Below are 6744 nucleotides of genomic sequence, written 5' to 3' on the forward strand. Positions count from 1 at the left end.
CATTGAATTGCTGATTATATGAGGTGTCAGATTAGGTAGCTAAAAGTGTATGCCTCTTAACTTGAAATTACCAGAAATTCTGAAAAGCCATTAAGCCAAGTGTTGAAGGTGGTGGTGTGCCCAGCCGTGTGTGGAGTGCCAGGGTTGGTGTGTGAGCTGTCTGCTGCGCTCTCTTCCTGCCTGGGTGTCTTCCTCCTGTCTGATTTGCACTGAGTGATTTTTTTTTCCTGACTCTGGGCAGCCCAGGGGGTTTGTAAAAGGACTTCAGAGCAACTGTGCCATCAAGCTCATCACTGACTTGAAGAATGGTTTCTTTTTTTCTCTAGAGATTTATTTATTTATTTGAAAGATGTTACAGAGAGAGGGGGAAACAGACTTCTTCCATCCTCTGGTTCGGTTCCCAGATGACCACAATAGCTGGAGCTCGGCCAGCCTAAGGCTAGGAGTCTGGAAGTCTGTCTGGTCTCTGGACTTTAGGGGGCAAGGATCCAAGTCCCGGGACCATCTTGCACTGCTTTCCCAAGCAAAATCAGCTGGGACATGAACTGAAGCTCATACCAATGCCAGTATTGCAGGTGGCAGCTTAACCCTCTGCCCTGCTGGCTTGAGTTTTTGTATTAGTGCAGGAATTTATTATATTTATTTATTTATTTATAAGACTTTTTTTTTTTTGGAAGGCAAAATTACAGATGATAAGGAGAGAGAGATCTTCCATCCATTAGTTCACTCCCTAACTGGCTACCACAGCCAGAGCTGAGCTGATCTAAATCCAAGAGCCAGGAGTTTCTTCTAGGCCTCCCCCATGGGTACAGGGGCCAAGCACCTGGGTCAGCCTTCTGCTGCTTTCCCAGATACATTAATAGGAAGCTGGATTGGAAGTGGAACAGCTGGACTTGAAGTGGTGTCATGGGTGCCAGTGTTAAAAGTGATAGCATTAGCTACTATACCATAGCACTGGCTCCTTTGCTTTTTTCTGTTGACTGAATTGACTTTAAGCATACTGAGTTTTGTTTGCTGTTTAAAGTTGATTTATCACACAAATTACCTCCCCAGCCTTTTATTTTATGAAGTTCTAAATGGGCACCAGATTCCTTTACACGAGTTTACCACTGTTAGCCTGGTCACCATGTGTGCTTGCTTTCTCTTCTCCCCTGGCCTTCCTTCCCTCTCACTACACACTGTTGTGCACTACAAACTTATTTTCCCCTATAGAATTACATTCTGGGTTTACCTTGTTGTTGATGTGGGACGATCCCAGGGAGACACTTGGGTGAGAACGCAGTGTTCTCTGTGAGGTTGAGCATGTCCATCAGCCTCTCCCCACACTGGTGGTGCTGGGTTTGAGCCTTTGGTCAAGGTGGTATCTTTCAGATCTCGGGTCTGCTGGGTGGCTTGGGGTTATTCTTGTTGGTCACAGCAGTAGTACCACTGTGGTAGCAAATGAAAGTTCCAGAGTGGTAGCCCCCAATCACCACAGCCCTGTTAGGCAGGTACTGCTGTCATCTCCACCTGCATTTACAGGTGAGGAGATGAGGCACAGACAGGCTGAACAGCTACAAGGCTGGCATGCAGCCCGCTGCGGAGCCTGACCTCATGGCCATGCCCTGCTGGTATTCCTCCTGCTCAGTGGAAGCAGATGGGGAAACGACAGCATGGCTGCTGTGTTCGACTGTGGGCCTGAGCTGCTGCATGCTGCTCTTCAGCCTTCTCCTTGCTGTCACAGATAACAGCTACTGCTGTCAGGTGAGCAGAAGAGGCAGAGGATGTATCCAGCATGTCACATTTGGTGGGGTGAGGCTGCAAGTGCAGGACCTGGCTGCGAAAGGCAGGTGGCGTGCCTGTCCCCTTCTGCCTGGGGAAGCTGCTTACAGCATGAACAACAATAGGGCTCACTGTAGCAGGCCAGGATGGACTTGTTCAGTACAGGTGTGGACAAGGTTGTCTTGTGTGCCAGCCTGCCTGAGTTCCCTATCCCCTGGCCGTTCTGGAGTCCCTTCTGCCTCCTCTGGGTTGGGAGCCACACAGAAGGAAACAGCTGGAACATGCAGGGAGAGTGCAGGCTCCAATAGGTTCACATTACACTATGAATCAAAACACATGCAATCTATCAGATAAGAAATGTTATGCACAAGACTCACCCTGCCAGGCTCCTGTCCCCATCACTGGGAGAGGTGCACGTGTGCTTGTCGCTTGATGTGTCTGCATGGTGGCTGTCATCCCTAATACCTGTGGATCCAGCAGTGCCTTCCTCAGGCCATGCCCCTTCTGCCTGTAGCATCCCGCTCTAGTTTGCCATCTCATCCCGAAGACAGAGGACAGAGATCAGGAGGCTGGGTACCTGCCTGGTGCTGACCCAGAAGGATGCTGTTTGGTGCCCAGGATCTGGGAAGCCCCAACCCCCCTGAGGGCATCCAGTGTGCTATTCTGGCGAGCTGGGCCGCAGCTGAGACACAGGCTCTGAGTCCAGGAGTGCCACAGCCTGTGAGGAGAGGAGCTGTTGGTGCTCAGCCTGCCATGGGGTGCCCATCCAGAACTAGGGACCAGTGTGCCTCTCTCGGCCTTGGAGGGAGGCTTTACTCAGCAGGCTCTGTGGGTCAAGGTAGCATTTTTCCTCTAGCGCTGCAAACATTTCACTTTGTGTTCCACTGTGATTGTTCTCATCAGGCGACTCCAGATAAACGACAGTGGCAGTATTGTCCTGTGTCGTGTCTCCCTGTAACAGGCACTTGACCCTCTTTCTTGCGTGGCTCTGAATCAACATTCCTAAGTGATCACCAGCCTCCCCCAACAATCCCCAGACCCACCTCCCCCAGAGACACTTTACAAAGTTCTTCTGGAGAATTCAGGCGCAATGTGAGACACTGGAGTTTTTGTTGTGAGAAGAATTCCACAATTTAAAACTGTTCCTTTATAAGGCAGTAATTTATTTTAAAGACGGGGTGCTTTGCTCCATCTGTCAGCAGCCTGTGTCATGTTACATCTGTCCTTGATATTTAAACTATTTGGCACTGTTACAGTGTGCATCCATGTCTGACCTATTCAGAACTAATCTAACAACCGCTAGCCTGGGAGCTGCATGGGAGACGAAACTGCGGTTGTGTCAGCTTCATGCGCTGAGCCTCCAGTTAGCGTTGGGTGGTGGGTTCCTGGGAAGGTACTATGAGATGAGTAAAGGGCAAGGGTTTGGCTCCTGGCTCCTTGTTTCTTGCTTGGAATCAACTCAGCTCTGGCTGTTGGCAGCCTTTGGGGAGTGAACTAGTGGATGGGAGATACCTCTCTATATAAACATTATATATATATAGCCACTTCAGTAGCTGGTGTCGTGGCACAGTGAGTTAAGCCGCTGCCTGTGACACTGGCATCTGCAGTGGGCACTAGCTGGGGTCCCAGCTGCTCCACTTCAGATCTAACACCCTACTCGTGCATCAGGGAAAAACAGCAGACTTTTTTTTCTTAATTTTTTTTTTTTGGAAAGGCAAATATATAGAGAGAAGGAAATACAGAAAGATTTTCCATCCACTGTCCACTGGCTCACTCCCCAAGTGGCCGTGATGGCTGGAGCTAAGCCAATCTGAAGCCAGAAGCTTCTAATTGTGTCTCCCATGCAGGTGCAGGGTCCCAAGGCTTTGGGCCATCCTCGCCTGCTTTCCCAAGCCATAGGCAGGGAGCTGGAAGGGTTTGGCACACGTCTGCAGCCTGGATATGAACTGGCACCCATGTGGCGTCCCCATGCATGTAATATGAAGATTTTGCCACTAAGCTACTGCACCTGGCCCCAGAAGATGGCTTATATATTTGGGCCTCTGCTTTCATGTAGATGGAGTGGCTGGCTCCTGGCTTTGGCTTTGCCCAACCCCAGCCATTGGTGGCTATTTATGGTGTGAACCAGCATAGAAAATATTTCTTTTTTTCTTTCTTGTTCTCTTTCTGTGCCTTTCAAATAAGCAAGTAAAACCAAAAGAGATTATGACTTAGAGGAGCAAATCATGCCAGTGTTGGAAGGAGCCATGGTCGGCAGAGAGCATCCAAGTGTCGCTGCTGCCCTCCTGCCCCCTCCAGCCAATCAGCACACCTGCCACAGACTGGGCAGTGCTAAGCCCCAGGTCCTAGGCTGAAGAACACAGCCATTAGTGCAGACTGAGCAGGAGTGCTATTTTAGGGCACACGGGCTTTCAATATGCCATAAATCCTGTCACCTGGGCAACCGCCTGATTTCTTGGACAAGGCACCTCTACCATCTGCTTGTGTGGGCATCCGTATACATGGTGGAAGTCTGTGGCTTCCTGGGGTGTTCCCTCCTCCCTGCCATCCTCAGTAATCAGAGCTGTCTGCCCAGGGCATGGGTTGGTGACACTGGAGAAGGCAGTGCTAGGGGGGTGAAGAGGATGGACTGTCCTCCATGACTGGTAATCTGGGAGCACCAGACAGGCCAGCTACTCTCCACACAAAAACCAGAAGTTTCAAAGGGCTTTTCTAGCCCTGTCTACAGCCTTTCTCTGGGCAGAGTGCAGTGGAGGTCTGTTCCTGGGCTGGGTGGGGGGGCATGCAGACCTGGGGAGGGCTGGGAGTGTGAGCATGGTAAGGATAGGGAAATGATCCTGCATGGAGTAAGGGTTTCTTGTATTATTTTGTTTAATGTCTTGTTTTATTGGGAAGGCAGATTTACAGAGAAGAGAATTAGAAAGATCTTCCATCTGCTGGTTCACTCCCCAAATAGCTACAATGGCCAGAGTTGAACTGATTCAAAGCCAGGAGCCAGCAGCCTCTTCTAGGTCTCCCTCGTAGGTGCAGGATCCCAAGGCTTTGGGTCATTCTACTGCTTTCCCAGGCCACAAGCAGGGAGCTGGATGGGAAGTGGAGTAGCAGACACATGAACCGGCACCCATATGGGATCCTGGCACTTGAAGAAAGAGGCCAATTGAACCACTGCACCCAGTCTTTCATGCAGTGTTGATCAAGGCAGGGTGAAGGGGACACTCTCCTGGCAAGTGGATGGCAGTGGGGGGCAGAGCCCAGGGCTCCAAGGTGAGGGGCTCCAAGTGGATGGAGTACAGCAGCCAAGCTTGGGTGTCAGAACCTGAGTAGGGTGGCCACGGTGGTGTCATGTGATGAGGGAGACATCTGTGCTGGGAAGAGGGGTGATGTTATAGGGGGAGGGTGTCTGCATACAAGGGCATTGGTCAAGTACATTCCTGGATGAGGATAATAGGGGCCAGGCTTCCTTCTGCCAGAGAAGAGGTACACATAATGGAAAACCAACAAGAACCCCATGGTATTGGGTCATTGTAAACTTGTGGTTTTCAATACACATAGATTAAAAAAGCAGAGGTGTGTGTGCAGGTGTGTATGGGTGACAGGGTGCACACACACTCTCCTCTTCTGGCTCCCTGCCATGCAGGGGCCCAAGAGCAGCTGCATATTAGCAATGAGCCCACCAGTGCCCAGACTTCAGTTTGTAAATACCCTTCTCTTGCTGTTGTGGTGCAGTAAGTTAAGCTGTAGTGTGTGCCGCTGACATCCATACTGAATTGGTTTGAGTCTGATCCATCTCCTCTGGTGGCTGAGAGAGCAGCAGGAGATAGCTCAAGTGCTTAGGTCCCCATACCCATGTGGGAGATGTGGATGGAATGACCAGCTCCGGACCTTGGCCTACCCCTATCTGGCTGTTGCGGCCCTTTTAGGAGGAAAACTAGTCGATAGAAGGTCTCTCTGTGTCTCTGCTATTCAAATAAATTTCTGTTTTTTTGAAGCAGCACATGATTCCCAATAGTGCCATTTTGCCACAGGACATTTGGCAAGATAAGCGCAGACCCTGAAGGTTGGGCTGTGGTGATGTTGCCAGTGGTTTCCTGGTTAGCATGTGTGCTCTGCTAAGGGAGGCTGTTGTTGGTAGGAAATACACACTTAAGTGTCCGAAGGAGACGGGCTGCTGGGTGGACAGTTTACAAGCGCTGCACAGGGGGAAAGATCCTGGGACTGTTCTGCCCTTTTATTACAGGGACAGTGGTGATTTTCATGGCATTTCCAAATAGGTGCTTTAATGCAAACAAGCGGCCAATCTTCCAGTCCACCCATGTTTGCAGGCTGAAGCGCATAGGAGGGAGCTGTATGAGGCCAGGCTCTGTCAGCAGCATGGCTGCTCTTACACATTCCCCCTGCCCGGTCTCCTCACCCCTGGGCCTGTGCTAGCCCAAGCATTGTGCCCACCTTCCCACCTCCTGTGACTGCTCACTGTGAGGTGTGGCTGAGGTGCTCACTATGTGTCTGCCCGCCCTGCCATGGGTCCGGGAACCCCTGGGCATCCTCACACGGACACTGGGCATTCCTCTGTATAGGGGCTCTCTACCTTGTTCACAGTATCCCTGCTGCCCAATTGGAGACATATGTACTTTGCATCACTCATTTGTACTTTGGTTTGGGCCAGGATCTGATCACATAGGTGCCTGAGTCAGAGCAAGATGCAGCAGTTCTGATGGTCCCTCCTGCAGGTCCCTTAAGCATCTGTCCCTACCTGCCTCCCTGCCCATCTGTTCCTGCTGCTGCCATCACACACCTTCAGCCCCCGCCATGTTTAAGCAGGAATCTTAAGGCCTTTCCATCAGCCCTTGGCCTGGGCCAGTTGCTCTCTCCAGAATGTCTTGCACCTTCAGCATCATGGCACTGGTGAAGTGCTTGCTTTGTCCCACACACAATTCCAACCCTTCGCAGTTGGTGATGAGGAGGAGACTGCTCACTTCCCCCTGC

Source organism: Ochotona princeps, chromosome 16 (genome assembly GCF_030435755.1).
Source record: "Ochotona princeps isolate mOchPri1 chromosome 16, mOchPri1.hap1, whole genome shotgun sequence".
In the NCBI taxonomy this organism is placed as follows: Eukaryota; Metazoa; Chordata; class Mammalia; order Lagomorpha; family Ochotonidae; genus Ochotona; species Ochotona princeps.